At 45.7% G+C, this 17870-nt stretch overlaps 1 long non-coding RNA gene across 2 annotated transcripts in view; it reads right to left on the minus strand.

The window, feature by feature from the left end:
* The window catches only part of LOC124246639 (uncharacterized), a 106316-nt gene that overhangs the window by 80783 nt on the left and 7663 nt on the right, over positions 1-17870 (minus strand). The window lies entirely within an intron of this gene.

The raw sequence follows: 17870 nt of genomic DNA on the forward strand, positions 1-17870 counted from the left end.
GCATGCAGTAGTAGTCAATCAACTCAATACACAACAACTATCACCACCATCATCATCATGATCATCATCATTATCATCATCAAAATGTTAAAATAACCCTGTTTCACTCTCTATGGTCGCTGCTGCTGCTTTAAAACTTGATGAGTTGGTAGCATTTTGCAGTGACCAAAGCCGCTGGTGGGGGGTCGGGGGAGGCGGTGGTTAACCTAGCCTAGATCACTCCTAAGAGCATCTACCCACCATCCTCATCTTCGGAAGTAGGAAACTCCAGGGCTCTTCTCACATGGTCATGCCCAGGAGGCTGAAAGTCACCAAGACATTCTTGGGGTCTGACCAACAGCACAGTTAAAGCAGGAGGCAGCCCCTTTCGCAATGCCTGACCTCTAGAGTACTTTGCCCTTTCCTAAGCCTGTCCTCATTCCTGTGTCCAACCTGAGGGAGGCAGGGCAGATGTTACTCTCCTCATAATCGGAAATACGAGGAAAGTGAGGCTCTTAAAGGGGAGCTGCCCACGCTCACATGAGTAAACCGTTGTGCCCTGTCTTCAGATCACCCATCCACCTTCCCACCGCTCACGCGCAGCAGCCCCTAACCTCAACATCCTCTCCCCTTCCCAGCGGCGCCACCAGCTCCTATGCGTGGTTTAGTTTTCCCTTCTCCCGACAATGGCCGTCTGTAAGAGGCCCTCGGCGCCTGGAATTTGAAATTGTTTTTCTTCCCTCCCTGCCTGAGGACCAGACCGTTCCTCAGCTCCGAGCTGCCCGGCCAGTGCAGGCCTGACTAGCTGGCACCTCGGGTTGCATGGAGGATACGGATTTGTTTTTGCAGGACTGCTCATGAGCGATGGAGTGCTGGCGTTGGCTTCCTTGTGAAAGGTGCATGGCAGTTAGGCATGTATTTGCAGGGAAGTAAACTTGAAGAATAAACAGAAAACACACACACTCCACATCCTGCCAGCCAAGCCCCAGCCTCCCCAGCCTGACAGGTGATCCATTCTGACTTCCTCACAGAGACACATACCCAGCAGACTGCAAGCTTTGAAGCATGGCGGGCGGGAAAGAGCAGAAACTTGAATTCTCCGCTTGCTCGCAGGGTGGGCTTGAAAAAGTTACTTAGCCTCGTGCCACAGGCTCCACATTTGAAAACTTGTCAACATTTTTTTGGTTCCTCCAACATACCAAGGTCTTCCCCACCTCAGGGCCTTTGAATGTGCTCTCCCTCCTTCCCCTTTTCTTCACTCTGTCTTTCTCATGAGTGGTGCTCCTCATCCTTCAGGCGTCAGCTTAAATGTCATCTTCCTAAAGAGCCTTTCCCCAACCACCCTATGAAATGAGGTCATCCTCCAACCACCCAGCTGCCATTATTCTCTATCTTGGGCATTCATTTGCCTTCTTCAAATATTTGTCACAATTTCTAATAATTCTTATTTGCTTTGTCTTCCTGTTCAAACTTGAAGCTCCTTGAGGGCTGCTCTTTACCGTGTCAGCACAGTGCCTGGGATTTGATGAGGACTCAATCAATATCTGTTTAACTAATGAATAACTGTCCTTGCTTTGTCCATGCTTAATTAGCTCAAGAGAGAGATCAGTAACAGCCAGCAGAACACAGAATCCCTGACCCTGTGAGCAATTTTATCATCAACTGAGCTCATGTCAACAATAAACATCAGTGGCAGAAAGATGTGTCATCCAAGTGCAAAAAGCCAAGGAAACTAATGGTCCTGTTGCCAGAAAAGACATCACAAACTCTTCATTGTATAGTCTATCATTTGGGGCCAGCATCCCACACCAATTATATAACACTTTCCCCACATCTGCTTGGGGATCTTCTTTACCTGCACAAATGTGTGACTGTGTTTATAAAAGTACCTAAATCACTGAAGAATTTAACAGCAGACTGAATCTAAAAATATTATGAACAATAAGCTAATACACAGGAATTCACAATTAAGCTCTATTCGTACAATACAGATTTGTGGAGTGTGTGGGATTATGAAAAGATAAATGACACAACTCTACACTCGATCGCTAACAGTCTTGCTCAGAAAACAAAATAGACAATTACGAAACCATTCTAGGAACCTATTAAAAAGCATAAAATAGTGTCCAAAAACTATTTAGTCAAGAGTTTTGAAGATCAGAGTGAACCAGACCTAGGAAAAATTAAAAGAAAGAGTTTTGGCTAAAGTCTTGATCGAACAGCGATTGGCACAGAAAAATGATAAAGATTTAGAACAGGAAGAAAGATTTGTTTTATTATTAAGTAGTACCCCATTATTACATGTGTTTTTTTTTAATTAAAATATATTTGACATATAACACTGTGTGAGTTTAAGGTATGCAACATATTGATTTGATATATTTACATATTGTAATATGATGGCCAGGGTAGCAAATGTTAGCACCTCTATCATGTCACATGACTATCATTTTTTTTTTATGGTGGGAATAATTAAGATCTAGTCTCTTAGCAAGTTTGATGATTATAATACAATCTACTCTATACTCACTATACTGTGGATTAGATCTCCAGGACTTATTTACTACTCATTGAGAGTTTGTGCCTTTAAACTTCCCTCTCCTCTCCCCGACCCTGGTAACCACCATTTTACTTTGTTTTTACAGGTTTGGCTTTCTTAGATTCTGCTTGTAAGTGATAGCCTACACTATAGGTCTTTCAATTAGCCTAATGCCTCCAGGTCCATCCGCGTTGTCAGGCATGGCAGGATTTCCTTCTTTCTCATGGCTGAATAATATTCCATTGTATGTATACACCACGCCTTCTTTAGTCATTCGTCCATTGGCTGACACTTAGGTTGTTTCTATATCTTGGCTATTGTGAATAATACTGCAGTAAACATAGGAGAGCAGATATCTCCTCAATACTCTGTTTTCGTTTCCTTTGGGAGAACCCCTTTATTTACAAGTACAGAAAATGAGGTCCCGGAGGGTTTTTTCCCCTATCTGGTTCCTGTTACAGAGGAGGGTCAGGGAGTCAGGAGTCCAGGCACCCAGTCTTTCCACTACATCATGCAGGCCATTTTAGGAGGAGGTGAGGCAAATCCTGGGCCACAGCATGAAAAGGAGTGAGCAGGATGTGGCTGTAGCAACAGGACTAGGCTGGGAGTGGAGAGACGTGACAGGAAAGGCTTGGAGGTGAATTGAGGGGTGGCCAGGGGCTGGTTTCTTCATAGAACATCCTTATTTTGGGCATGTTGACTTGCCGAGCGGCACCTGAGTCATCCCTCTTGAGGCTAGTAACCAACTCAAATAGAGGAGCTCACACATCACGCCTTTTGCCTTGGTCATCGTGGGTGCCCACTAAATACTTGTTGATTTGCTTTGACTCTGATGCTGGACCTATAAGTGTGCAATGGAGGAATCTGCGTGTGCCACCACCATAGAGTGTTCTGTTTATCTTGGGAAGGTTCGGAGCAGGAAAAAATAAATCACCTCATTTACAGATAGCAGGCATTGCTGCTCCTGAATCTAAATGCTCTTGTTGACATGGAAACAAGAAACAGTCAAGCTGGAAGAACGTGGCAGAGAATGGAAATGCAGCAAGGAGGGACCATTTTCACCCTCTCTTTGCTGATTCCTCTGCCCAAGCATGGCAACACGGGTGTGGTCCCCTTTCTCTAGCTGGAGAAAGAGCCTTCCCAAAGAAATGTGGATTCGAGCTCTACCTTTTAATAGCTGTATGATCTGGGGCATGACTTTTATGTCCTTGAGCCACAGTCCCCTCCTCTGATAACACAGGTAAAGTACTCAGCACGATGCATGGCAAAGAGCAGGCATCCAGCAAATATTAATTTTCTCCTTTCCTTCCCGATAAAAGTAGCCCAAGGAGAGAGGATAAGCCACACAAAGAAATAGACCTTAGGTGGTCTGGTGGCAGGAGGATGGGCGTGTGAGGAAGATAGAGTACTGAGCATTGTCAAATCATGGGGCCAGCCTTGAAGCTTCCAGAGAAGAGGGAGGAATGTGGCCATGGTGTGACACGAAGAGCAAGTTTTAGAATACGTGGATTCAAAGTCCGCTTTAAAGCAAGAGCATCTTGGGAAAGTTTGATTCCCTCTTCGGACTTTAGCATCTCAAGCAGGAAAAAATAAAGTTTTAATACTGATCTCTGGAGGTCCTTATAACTCTATCGTTCAATGGTTTTAAACACTACCATGGCAAAAAGTAAGGGCCGGGGCAAGAGAAATCTCCTCCCTGGCTGTCCTTCCCATCGTAGAGTAGAAGAAAGTAGACAAAGAAATACATCAGGACCTCATAGATCTAAAGCTTCTCAGGATAGTAACAAACAGATGAACGTGAAGCACGTACACTATTTTCCTCCCAGAGGGTCTCCACTTCACCCTGGGTTCCAGTTATATTTGGAGGAAGTCTCATGGGAAGAAAGCTAAGGAGAACACACTAGCCTATTTCAAAGGGCCCTGAGATTGGTCAAGTATGTAAGAAAATCCAGCAAAACCACCTGTGGCTTTAACCATGCTTGACTATTAAGTGAGCCCCTGTTCCTAAATGTTTTTCTCTTGGCTGCCCTTCCAGGGTGAGGGGAGTGAAGCTAAGAGGATGAAGCAGGAATCCCAAGTGGAAGTCCATCATACCAAACAGCTGTCTCAGTTGCATCCTGACCTCTGTTAGTAATGTGGCCCAAGGCACCCTTAGAGTTGATTTAGTCCCCTGAAACTTAAACGCCTCCAAGACAGGCCAGGAACTGCGGAGACTCCAGCGGCAACAGACCAAGGAGCCTGGGAACCTCCCACTGCCCAAGTTGGAAAATGAAAGGACATACGTGTTCTTTGGCTTGGGTAGGCTGACACTGCTATTCTCATCTAAATTATTTGGATCTGTAGAAGTTAGGTGTATTAGTCTCCTGGAGCTGCCGTAACAAAGTATCACACACTGGGTGGATTAAAACAACAAAATGTATTGTCTCACCGCTCTGGAGGCTAGAAGTCTGAAACCATGGTCTCAGCAGGGCCCTGCTCTCTCTGAGTGCACTAGGAAAGGATCTGTCCCACGTCATTCTCCTAGCTTCTGGTAGCCTCGGGTGTCCTTGGCTTGAGATGCATCAATCCAATCCTGTGTCTCATCGTGTCCTCCCTGTATCTTCCTTCCATATGTGTCTGTGTCCTTTTTAAAAGGCCACCATGGGGCTGGCCTGGTGGTGTAGTGGTTAAGTTCACATGCTCTGCCTTGGTGGCCGGGGATTCGCCAGCTCGGGTCCTGGGTGTGGTCCCACACATCACTCATCAAGCCACGCTGTGGCGGTGTCCCACATGGAGAACTAGAAGACCTTACAACTACGATATACAACTATGTACTGGGGCTTTGGAAAGAAAAAAAAAAGGATACCAATCCTATTGGATTGGGGGCCCACCCTAGTCCAGTATGACCTCATCTTAAGTAATTACATCTGCAATCACCCTATTTCCAAAGAAGGTCACATTCTGAGGTACTCGGGGTTAGGACTTCAACAGCTTTTAGGGGGACAAAATTCATGACACTAGCTTTCTCTAATTTATGATCAAGAGGTCAGGATTTGAAAGTAACATTCTTGAACATTTACTCCTTGTCCCCAGTACTCCTGCATCAGAAATGATACATTAAGATGGACACCAATGCAGGGAGCTCCAACAGATAACTGGCCTATAATCTCTCTCCCTTCTTCACCCAACCCATATCTTAATCCTCCATGAGCTTCCCGATAATGCATTCCAGTCACCAAGCAATATGCTACTTGAACAAATCCACACCAAAGCTGTTTATGTAAGATGAATCCTGATTAAACTGCATCAAAGTAGAAGTAAAATTTTTATTCTATGCCGTGAAGGAAGGCTTCCCGGGGGAAGGGGTCACAGAAGGCTGAGAACAGAGACAGGCATCTAGAAAAAGCCATGTATATGAATAAATCCCAACACTGAAAAAGCATTATATCAGATCATTATCCATTTCCCTGAATCCCCACGAAGAAACATTCAAGCTAGAATACTTTCAGTGGGATGAAACACACACAAAACAACATTTCATTTACTTCTGCCTTTGCTTCAGGTACAGAAAGTTGGGAGGGAGGGTCATAAAAAAAGCTTCCCTTGCTGGTGTCTTCTAACATATTATTTTTACATTAGTATTATCAGGCTAGTTACCCAAAGACAGATGCCGAACAAGAAGCTGATCACATTTCCCAATCTTATTTGCAAACAAGCGTTCATTTCCTGCTTATCAAGGCACAGCGCGGGTACTTTGTCCATTCAAATCATTGTCTTAAGCCAATGATGCAAACCACTGAGCAAGGTTCACCCCAGCCAGAGCCTGGATGCTCAATGTCATTGAACTCAAAGAGCAGATAATTAGTATTGAAAGGTGTGATTGCAGCCCAGCCGGCCAGGTAATCAGCCCCTGATTTCTCTTCAGGATTCTAGACCAATTGGAAATCTTAGCTCACGAGGAGGCTGGAGGGAATTATCCTGGAAGTGTAGTATCCCTTTTCAAATATAAACACTGGACAATTATCTCAGCCAGTTAGCCCTTCCTTGCTCAGCACACTGCGTCCCAGGCAGGGAGCACGGGGGACCATGCTTTTCCCAGGCAGGTCTGCCTCCCAGCCTTGGCTCCCCAGGGCTCTTCCATCAGCTCACTCTCACATCTTCCAAGACTGTCGCAACCTTGGGATGTCTCTGCAGACTGAGCTTCTTCATCCTGGTGCTTGTTTTGCAAACATGTGGCTGCTTCATGGGAACCTGCCTCAACCTGAGGCCTGAGCTCCCTTTTGGCTGCGATGGCGAAGGTTTCTTGAGAAGTGCTGGTCTCTTTTCCCACTCAGATCTGATGGCTTGGAAGTGGCAGACTTTCTGCCGCTGTGTCTTTCTGCTATCCCTTCAAAGATGGAATGCCAGTTCTCAGTTCTCAGAAGACAACAGCCAACTTTGACACAAAACTTGGTTAAATATTTATGAGCATTCACATAAAAACAGTTTTTAGGCAACTAGATAAAGCATCAAAGTAGGGCTCTCGTCTCCTTTCGGACCATGGGTGGGCCCTCCTCCACGCACAGGGATGCCATCTGACAAGGAAGATACATATGGAAGTGCAGTTGCCTCTGTATCAAAGGATGCTTTCTCCATCTCTCTACAGTGCTTTGCTTTAACCAAACTCACATTGGCTAGCATAGTTAGACAGCAAAATAAACATGAGTGTCCATAAAATACTGACTCTTCCAGGCTCTGATGGAGGCTGTGCAGCCAGCTACCTGCCCCAGACTCGGAGGGAGGGCCCAGCACATAAACAAAGTTTGCATGCAAGACTCCATGTATTATCAACATATCATGTTCAGGCTCCTGCCAACCTCCCAGCAGACACATAACTCTACATTATGTAATCTACAGATCAGCAATGTTTTGGGAAAAGAAGCTTTTTGTTCCTGAGAACCTATCTTCCACCTACGGCAGATATCCTCTGAATCACGCTGAGCAACTCTCAGAGACCAGGCCCCCCGAAAAGGTGCTCAGAGCTTCAGGCCACTACCCTTCTCACCTCTAGAAAATGCTGAGATTACAGTTTGGGTTGCTGAGCAAAGGCCCTCTTGTCTTCAGCATAAGCCTCATTTTCCTTCCATTGTGCCATATTTTTTTCCAACAATTTCTTATGAACATTTCAAATATCCAGAAAATTTGAAAAGATCATACAGTAACCAATCATGAGACATATTTGTAAGTTATTACTCTCTCCTGCATGGCTCTTGTATTCTTATCCTTTTCTCCAAGCCACATTTTTCAAGAGACTTGTCACGGGAAACCTGTGACATGGGAAATCAGGACTCGGTGGTCATTCAAGTTGCTCTCCAGGGCTTCTCACCATCGTCTTTCGGAAATGAGAAGAGCCAGGTCACAGTTACAGACAAACCTGGGTTTCAATCTCAATTCTTTCACTTACCACTATGTGACCTTGGATGTGTTATTTTATTGTTCTGAGCCTCAGCTTGCCCTCTACTTATTGTGGGCATAGAGCTTACTCAATTAACCTACGCTGAGTATTTATTGGACACCAGGAACTCTTCCACATGACACCCACTAGCTCAAATGCTCACAGTGCCCTCCTGAGAGGGGCCCTACTGTTATCTCCCATTGTAGAGAATCGGGCTGGAAACGCAGGTTGGCCACCTTGTGATGCCATTGTGAAATGAGCAACAGTGAACATGGCATGTTTAGTGAAAAGCTTTTACTTGCAGTGGCTTTTCAGCAAATAATTCAAGGATTATTATTATTATTATTAGCAGTAGTAGTATTTTTAGAGAAGGCATCCAATTAGCTCCCAATTATAGCTAAGATCATAGCCAACAATAAGTCCTTCTCACCGCCCTGGCTTCCTATGCTCCATTCTTAGTTGAGGCCATTACTGTACCCCAATACTAAGAGTGTCACCCTCAAACTGACAGTTTTCTGGATAGCTGAATTGTTTTCTGGATAGCTGGCAAAGACTCTTCTGCAAAGCACTACTTTGAGTGCTCAGATTTTTAATTGAGAACACGGGATGGTATGGTTGTGATAAGGAACTGGAAAATGTTAAAATGCCATAGTTGGGTACTTCTATGCCATATCAGACAAATAGAATTCAGAAAAGAGCACTTGTCAAGGTATACCTTTTGTTGGCTGGATCATCTTTTTTTAAAAAGAGATGGAAATTTATCAAATCTAAACTCTGTCCATATGCTCTACTGTAAACATGGCTATTGACATTGTGGAAATATTTCCAGACTGGTTCATCCCTCATCTGTTTAGCTCAAAGGTATTTTCCATGGTGGCTGCCATACAAATTCAAACCCTGAAAGTTCTGGGGCTAGAGCCCCATCGATGATTAGCTCTTCTTTGATTCTAGGTAAGGCATGGGATTCCTTAAAGGCAAACAGACTGCCATCTTTCAGCCCAAAACACTCGTGACTGCTTCCAACTCTTGCTTCATCCTAAGTGCCTTCAAACTCACTCTACCCAGACTCCTCCATCAGGGATGATGTCAGAGAGTTCCAGGGTAAGCCTCCCAGCCTTGGGAAAGGCAAAAGAAAGAGTGAGTAGACATTAATTTTTGCTGAAGAAATACCTTTGAGTAAGAGGTACAACTAAGGCCCAGAGATGTGATATAGCTTTTCTAAAGTCACATAGCAAGTTGATCAAAAAAAGAGAGAGAACCCAAGAGTTCTCAAACCAGAGGGCTGTTGTGCAGAAGATAAGTAATAATACCCATTGGCAGAAATCCAGAGATGTGAGGACTGAAACAAACCCAACTGTGAACAAGTGTTTTGCAAAAAATTGAAAGCACCCCAATGAAATTGTCTTTTTCAAAGGGATACAGTTTCAGACACACCAAGATAGGACATCGTTGATAAATCTGGTAAATTTTACATCCAAGATGAAAAAGAAGGAGCATATTCTGAATCTTTGCCATTAGTAGTTGAAGAAGATAAGTTAGAGTTTAGTGAGCTGGAGCTGGAGTTTGGGTGAGGGGTCCCCAGCCCAGGAAAGAGACAAGGATCTAGAAAAGTGATGGACATGTTCAGAAGGAAACGGACCACCGGCTGATTGAACAGTATAGCTCTCCCAAAAGTAGAGCTGCAGATGATTCCAGAGCTGTATCTACACAATTAGGATTCTTGCTAAAATCTAAAGAGAAGGAGAAAGAGTGGGGTGGAAGGAGGGATGAAATAAGGTAGCAGAGTCCACCAAAAGCCTACATACATTCATGAGAATTATATTCAAGAACTTGCTATTGGGAAGGACTATCCTGCCAAGACATCTGGTCACGTTAATCCTTCCTTGAGCCATGGAAGTTTACCACCAGCAGCTGACATGTCATCGTAGAGAAACAATCAGGGATGGGGAAGAGAAAGTGATGTTTTAGGTGGGCTGGCAGAACAACTTTGTGGACTGCCCTGTTTTTTAATATACCCACAGAATTATGTGAAGCCAAGTGTTCTTTACACTGGGCCAGACTTTCCTACCCCACCTTGGGGGTCTGCCAGTTTTCACTGGCTCTCTCTCCAGTGTCAAGGCTTCTTGTGAAATGACTGGTACTTCCTGCTTCCCGTCGCACCCCAGACTCAGACACGCCACCTCTCCCTGGGCATCCGCCCTAAGGTTTAATGAAAGGGAGCCAAGGGGTTCTTGAGGACACAGAAGCCCCTGTTCAGATGTGGCCAAAAAGAACAGGGTCATTTCTCTCTGTGTTTCCTAGTTTTCTTCCACCTTTTTCTGCTCCCAGATCCTTTACTGGGGTCGCTGCGTCCTGGCTCTAATTCGGCACCACATTCCTGCTTCTTTTTGTCCCAGCCTCCCAGCTGCAAGGCCACAGGGATGTTCAGAGAGTTCTAGCTCCAAGAAATTCTCATCTCCATAGACCTGTCTACCCACCTCCCACCTGGCCTCCAGAAAAACAGCCAACATTCCTTCAGTCCCACAGAGAAAGGGTGTGACTGAGATTACTCAACAAAGCCTCCAAGCCAGCATCTTATGCCCCCAAAACAATAGAGTTGTATTTTTCTTGGACTTCATTCGTTTAATTTGGTTTCTCCTTTGATTAGCAGAAAGAGCTCCTCTCCCTCCCTCCCTCTGCTTTTTTTTTAATCCACCAGCCCAGCTCTTCTGCTCTTCCGGTAGCATTCCAACCCCCAACCTCAGTAAGGTAAAGCCTTGGATCATGAACCTGAGTGACGTCAGTGAGCTTGAGAAACGCCATCCCTTTCTCCTGGGCTTTCTCACACGTGGGAATCGTCTCTTGGGAGTCCACAGCCCATCTCTGATCTGTTTGTTTTGGATGCTAATCCCAGGACGCTGGGTGAGGTGTTAGTCAGACTGACCTTTCCCGTTCTCTGAGTCAGTGATGTTAGATCACTAAGTCAGGCGCTAAGTGTTGAAAATTAAAATCAATGTGTGGGGCCGGTAAGAGGGAGCCAGGAAGGTGGGAACAGAGGGGCGAAAGGGGAAGGTGACACCTCGGTTTTGGTGGAAACAAACAAACACAAACCTATCTCTCTGCTATCAAATTCATCCTCATCAAAGAGGATTCTGCTTATTGGTACGCGGCTCACATTACAAAGACTGTCACATGGACACGACCCCCTCTTGACACAAATTACTTCTGAAAGGACCAGCACATGTCTGAAGTCTCAAGGAGCTTCCATCCAGGCCCAGACAACCAAATCTCCTGGTATTTGGGGAATTTTCTGTTTAGCTGGCTCCTGAGCTCCAGAGGTATGTCAGTCTATAAGGGATATTTACGGAGTATCCTACCTCTCACCAGGCTGGGCCATTAGGGCACCCCCCAATTCTGCTCCCAGCTTCTCTATCAAGTGAACAGATGTAATGGAATACCAATGCTAATAATGCCAGGTGTTTGGTTTGGACTGGCTTTTTAAATCCAGCTCTTATCTCAGAGGTCAAAATCCCCAGTAAGCCTGAGGCAGTGCCGCTTAAATATCTATGCAAACTCAGACAAGACAACTTCTCATTTTTAATATGAGAAAACTGGCTTGTTGAGAAGCAAAGTGCCTTACAGAAGGTCATGCAAAATATTTACAAGGACACAGAGGTCACATTTTTGTTCTAAGGAACTCCCGATTGAGGGTTATTACCTGAAAGATATATGGAGGTTGCATGGTGTTAACAAAAATTCACTTTTAGGTTTAACCAAATGTCCTGACCATCTGCTTAAGCTTTGTTGCAGTAGAGTTTTCAGAACTCTCATATGTCCCAAACCAACAGGAAAACATTTTATTCCACCTAACCAATTCCAGCACAGAGCCTGGACTTCCTCCTGCTTGAAAATATCAAGCGTAGCAGGTGCAATTCTTTTCAACAAATATTTGTTGAGCGCCAACTCCATGAAAGACATTCACTTACATGAGATAATTTTTAAAAAATACTAAATCCCGCTTGTGAAACAAACCATCATATCAGTCTCTATACACGTTTCCAAAATCCAGCAACTCACTCTTCTCTTTTTTCTACAATCCTGTTCTCAAGAAAAGACAACATGATTATAAGACGAAAGAAATGATCCCTATTTTCTTTTCTCCAGAACACACAGACACACACACACACACACGTTGTGTAAAATAATTGTTTGTCTAGAAAGATTTACACATACGTCATGGATGTAAACAGACTAGACCCATCCAAATCTAAACTCCGATTTTTTTTAAGGCTCCACAAAAAGAAAAAGAGAAAAGGAGAACTCAACAAGACCCTAAAGGAGTCAGTCCCCTTTCTATATTGTCAGGTAATTGTTAGCAGAAATCGGCTGTAATAACAAGCCATTTTAAAGGAATGCCAATTCAATTCTATCCTGCTTAAGGAAGATCCAGAGTCTGCCTTTGTTCCTAACCTGGGCAGTTTCGAGAAAATAACAATACCTTCTTTCAGAAACCATGGGGAATCTGAAAGGACGGCTCCTGCTCAACCAGAGAAGCGCTGGCAAGAGAGGTGGTTGCTATCAAGGGGGAGGCCGATGTTAGCTCTCAGGGGTCAGCCAGGAGCCTCCCGCCGGAGAGGGCCAGCCTTGTCAGAGGGAGCGAGGTGAGGGGCGGCAGGAAGAAAGGGTCTTGCTTTCAGGAACTTAAAAAGGACCTCCACTGCTCAGTGTGGACTCCGCAGTGACGGAACCACCAGTCTCTCCAGAACGTCTCCCTCGCCTCCCCGCTGACGGTATGTTTGCAGTCTGGGACAGTTTTATGCTGCTGGCCCTTCCAAGAGTCTGAGGTTTAGGGTTTGGGTGAGCTCGATGGTTAGCCCTTTTCCACCCCCCCCCCCCAACTTTTTATTCACAGTTTCCAATACACAAAGCACTTATTTCGTCCATGGAAACCTTTGTGGCCACAGGCTTAGAAAAAGTCTGTGACCGAGTGTCAGACCCACACAGGGAAGGCATAGGGGAGTGTCCAGTTATGTGGCACGGATGTGTTGCTTTCTTTTTTTCTAATCAGGTCCCCAAAGTTTCTTTGCAAAAGGCCAGACTGACGAGGCCTTAGCTAAGAAAGCAGCACAGTGTGACATGATGGATTCAGAAACTAAGCTGCCTTGCAGTTGGTCAATTTGGGCAGCTGTATAGCACTGAGCCAGCCTTCTTGCATTCGTGAAATGTTTGTGGAATGAATGTGCGCTGCTTTTTTGAAGAGCTCCTCGTCATTGTTAGAACAAACTGGATGCTTCCCAGAAGGAGGAGTCCTAGCATTTGAATCTCATCCCCACTAGACTCCCTGGATCCCCTGAGAGGGATCTGCACTCAGGGAACATCAATAAAATGTGTTACTAAACTATCTGATCTTCATCCTTCTCTTGAAATCTTCTGTCCCCGTTCTATATATTCTCTGGAGACGGTCCTTAGCAATTGCCTTTACCCCACCTTTCCATTTTTCCTACCAATTATACAGGAATAGTTGTCAAAAATTAAGACTGGGGACCGGCCTCATGGCCAAGTAGTTAAGTTCACGTGCTCTGCTTGGGTGGCCCAGGGTTTTGCTGGTTTGGATCCCAGGTGCGGACATGGCACCGCTCATCAGGCCATGCTGAGGCAGCGTCCCACATGCCACAACTAGAAGGACCTGTAACTAGAATATACAACTATGTACTGGGGGGGCTTTGGGGAGAAGAAGGAAAAAAAAAAAAAACATTGGCAACAGATGTTAGCTCTGGTGCCAATTTAAAAAAAAAAGAAATTAAGGGTCTGGCCCCGTGGCCGAATGGTTAAGTTCGCACGCCCCGCTGCAGGCGGCCCAGTGTTTCGTTGGTTCGAATCCTGGGCACAGACATGGCACTGCTCATCAAACCACGCTGAGGCAGCGTCCCACATGCCGCAATTAGAAGGACCCACAACAAAGAAGATACAACTGTGTACCAGGGGGCTTTGGGGAGAAAAAGGAAAAAAATAAAATCTTAAAAAAAAAAATTAAGACTGAAGTTAGTTGAATTCTAATCTAGCTCTTCCATGGAGAAAACAGCCAAAGGATGGTGGAAAGCTCAACAAGATCCTCAGGGAATCTGAGTTCTGAGCCTCCCAGCCATCTATCTGCCCTACCGTTCCTGGCTTCAGCTTCCTCTTTCCTTAAACCGGGACCACAACTCTCTCCCCAAGTGTTATACGCAATCAAGTTTTAAACACCAGTCTTTGCTGTACAAATGAAATGTGTTATCATTCAGACCAGGTTTGAACCAAAAGATTCTAATCTTGATTCCTCCCAAAGAGAACTGTCCTTCCCCTACGTGGTCCTTCAGCATCAGGGGACGAATAGATGTCTAAGCTAAGGCGGAGAACAGCTAGAAGAGCAAACAGCGAGGACCAATAGGAAGTGCAGAGAACCAGCGACATCATCAGTTACCGTCTCTGCCATGGCCCGTGCAAAATGCAAGACAGCCATTGAGATTCAGGCATCTCAGCAGCCCCTCTTCCCTCTCAACTCATCCTCTTCCATGACAACCTTGTTTGGGGACACCATTGCCCCCACAAAACAGAGTCCAAAGGAAATAAGGCAAGGCCAATAAGAAACAAGAGTTAACAGTTTCCCCTACTGGAGAACAGAGATGATGATGGCATAGCCCGTCTGATCTTGGTATTAATAAGTTTTTACACAGTAAGCATCTGAGAGTTGGTAGCCATTGCTTTCTTGTTTCTTTGTTTTTGTTGTTAGTGTGCATTTTTACCCCTTAACGCTTAAAGCCATGAGATTTTGGACAAGAGAATTAACCATTCCAAACCTCAGCTTTCTCATCCGTTGAATGGGGAAAATAATAAGAACTACAAGGAAAGGTTTTCTGGGGGATCCAGGTCATATAAGCAGGTACAGCCCTTCACAGGTTGCCGAGCACATAGTCAGGGCTCTGCAAATATTTCCTCTTATGAACAAATGGGGCAGAAAAGAAAAGGGGCAGGGTGAAGGGTCCTGCACTCCTAAAACTATGAGGACTCTTCCAGGTTTCAGGGACTGGTGACACCCCATTTCTGCTTTATAGAACAAAATGGTTTTGAAAATCTGGACAAGCCTGGATCAAGATGTAAACAGGCTGCCACGCAACCCAGAGAAGAAGAAATCCCAACACTCATCAGAGTAAAATGAAGTAAAATGATTGCTGTGAAACAAAATCAACCAGCACGTCAGTCCTGCAAGCTCACAGACGTTCTCACGAAGAGGAAATTAAAAGAAGGGAAGATACGTTCGATGTGCATGGTTCAAGTCACACTTTGTTCTCTGCTCCTCCGAGACAAAGGCAGCCAAACCCTGATTAGGGGAGAAGGGAGGAGATAGGATCAGAGATGCACTTCACCAAAGAGCGGAGCCCTGGTCTCTCCGCGTGACCCAAAAAAGAGCCGGAGCCCAAGGGAGAGGCAGGCGGAACAACAAGAGTGTGGAGGAGTGGGCCCATTGGCCGGCTGGCCTGCGCGCCTGGGAGCCAGAGTTCCGTGGTCACAGCGGCGTGTGGAATTCCGTGTGCACACGGGCTCATGGGGGAGGCAGACGTGGCACCCGCAACTCGGGATCCAGGGATCTGCCTCTCCCATTAACTGCGTGACCTTGAGCAAGCCGCACGCTATTTTCAGGGCTTCTGTTTCTTCACAGGAAAAGCAACGAGAGTAATTTCTTCCCCTCACAGCCTCCAAGACATGTCCAGGGAATAGAGCTGACGAGTGGACGTAGGGCACTTCAAAAGCAGAAGCAGGAAGCAGCAGCAAGGAATATTCATTAGCAATGAAATTATTTTTTCAGCAATAGGTGAGAAGACACAAGAGCAGATGAATACAGGCTTCAGAGCGACACACGTGTGTGTGCATGTACGTGAGGGAGAGAGAGAGGGTAGGGTGCATGCCCCCAGGACTCCTTTATGTGAATGAGTGACTCTGCAGTGAGTAAACAGGTGTTCGGTGGGTACTGTGTACAGTTGTGTGAGCGCAGGCAAAGGGGGGTTCTGGGGGCAGAGGGACAGAGACCACGGTGTGGCTAGAAGTGGACACAGCGCCTTGGACAGAGCAGGGAGATCACAGGCTCTAAACAGACTGAGGCCAAGCCGGAAGCTTCTCTTCCCCAAGCCAGCCCCCCACGTTTCCTGCATGGAGTGGCTGCCCATTGGCTGGAAGAGAATGCCCACCCTTGACCCCTCACACTGCAACACCCCACCCATCTGAGCAACAAGTTTCACCCAGGACAAGCAAAAAGCTGTGGCCTTTTTGACATTTAATAACTAAATAAATACCTGTTGAAATTAACTCCACCCACCCCACCCCACCCCACCCCACCCTAAGGCCAATGCAATAGTTCCCGGAGCGAGGCTTCTCTCCTCCTCATGTTTTTCATTTTCTTCTACCTCTCCTTCCAAATAAAGCAGGTTTGGAACTAGGGGCAGAGGTGGAGACGGGTCATTCGTGTTTGGAATGCCTCTGGTTGGGGAAGATGCAGGATGTAAGGTCCAAACCATATGGCAAGTCCCAAAAGTTCTTCGACACCACACATCCCCATACACACACTTCCATTTTCTCTTTCCCTTTAAATTCCCCCTCCAGGAGGCGCTGGGGGGCGGATCTGGGCTTCTGGGGCTCCCGGGACCATGGTCCCTGGGGCCATCTGGGAGTGATTAGGCTGCAGACTTCAGGTAGCTCCAGCCACACGTGCAGCCCACATGACACCCCCTAATTCCATACCCACGGCTCTCTTCCTCCAAACAAACAGCAGCACCGTTTGCAGAGAAGACAAAATGCCTCCTCAGAGGAGCTGCCGAGGAAAGCCGGTCACCATTGTCTCCTCTGCACCCCGAGCCGCCTGCCCACAGCCCTCCCCGCCCCCCATGCATTCAGCAGTCAGCCACACAGAGGCTCACCCGTGAAAGGACTGTGCCGGGCGCTTAGAAAAGCAAGCAAGAAAACCAGGAAGAAAAAAATGTTTATGATCACTGTATATTTGGGTAGCAAGGTCTGGGGGGGTTCAGAGGCTCTGATATGTTAATAATGATTTCAGGTTGTGGTTTGATTGTTTTCTCAAAACTTGTAAATCCAGGCCAGAAAAGCATAAAGATTGCGATCTGAAAGCTTTCTATCCATCACTCCAAATATTCTCCAAAGGCATGTCTCCAACACCCTTTCTTAGAGAAAAAAGTCAGACGGTAGGAAAGTTAAAAGAGGGTTCCAGGACATGGAGAGATTTCCTTGTAAGTGACATAGGCAGCCATCTACAGAACACATTTTGAGGGGAACCATAAAGACATCCCATTTAGCTGGTCACAGGGTCCCAATATGTGCTTGGTAGCTGAAATCTACCATTAGGTATTCATTGCTTTGGCTAAATTTTGGTCACACATTTGCTCAATGCAGCAGAGTCTATGTGGCACACAGTCTGGAAATACAAAGATAACTCTCTGTCCTTGCCCTCAAGGAGATCACAGTTAAATGGTAAGCATACACACACACAGAGGACAAGTGACAGCACAAAGAGGCGTGAACAAAATATTATAAGAACAGAGATGAGAGCAAGTATCAATTCCTGGGGAGATCTCAAGTCTTCACTGAGCATTTGAACTGGATCTCTATTCACTATTAAAGTCTGGCTGCCTCTTAGACTAAGTATATAGTCATTTACTCCATAGTCTGAATGAGTGTCTTCATCTTTCCCCAGAGAACAGTAGATGAGGGCAGCTTTTATCTGGGAGAGACACTCTTCCCTCAAAAGAGAGAGGAGTGCTGCAAGAAAGGGTTATGAGGAAGGCTCCTCAGTCCATGAGGAAGGAAAATCTCGAAGGTGGGGAATAATAATAAATAATAAATCCAGGAGGACTAGGCTATTTCTGCTTGTGAGTCATTAAGAAACAACCAAAGGACATGGAAGAGACTTGAGGA

The sequence above is a fragment of the Equus quagga genome, chromosome 11 (genome assembly GCF_021613505.1).
Source record: "Equus quagga isolate Etosha38 chromosome 11, UCLA_HA_Equagga_1.0, whole genome shotgun sequence".
Taxonomy (NCBI): Eukaryota; Metazoa; Chordata; class Mammalia; order Perissodactyla; family Equidae; genus Equus; species Equus quagga.